Source organism: Poecilia latipinna, unplaced genomic scaffold (genome assembly GCF_001443285.1).
Source record: "Poecilia latipinna isolate Pla-1442-1.1 unplaced genomic scaffold, P_latipinna-1.0 Scaffold64, whole genome shotgun sequence".
In the NCBI taxonomy this organism is placed as follows: Eukaryota; Metazoa; Chordata; class Actinopteri; order Cyprinodontiformes; family Poeciliidae; genus Poecilia; species Poecilia latipinna.
This window is the reverse complement of record NW_015112680.1, coordinates 197,525-198,137: the sequence shown is the minus strand read 5'-3', so window position 1 is coordinate 198,137 and position 613 is coordinate 197,525.

The window sequence follows — 613 nt, the reverse complement described above, 5'->3', positions numbered from 1 at the left end:
TGATTTGTTTTATTTGTTTTTATTTTCTCTTTTTTAAAAAAAAAAAAAAAAAAAAAAAAAAAAAAAAAAAAAAAACCCGAGGCATTCTATAAATGATATAACTTACGACTACTATGTGAGTGTTTGTGAATCAGACTTCAGTCAGACTGTGTCACACATTATTTTTGTAGATTAGTTTCTTTTTTTTTTTGGCTTCATTAATACAAAATCTTTCACTATTACCTGTATGGAAAGGGCAAAATTTTTAAATAAACAGGCAATAAAGAGGTAGGTATGAAACCTATTTTGGGGTTTGATAGAATTTGAGGGGGAGGCTAAGACAAAGAGACAAAGAAAACTATGCAATATCGCAGGAATCCCGACTGAGGTCAGTGTTTCTCTCTTTAGTTCACTCACTCTCGGATAGTTGTCAGTACCTTAAATAGTGTAATATAACATTTCTTCAGTTATTCCGAGAAAGACTCACAGCACGTATTCAAAAGTCGGTTGTTAGTCTTATTTAATAAGCGAACTCCTCGTCCATTTGGAATATTACCGAGTCTCGTTCATAACAAAGAAACACGGAAGGGGGAGCGGCCCCTTTAACGCCGTTTTGGAATAATTAATGACGTCG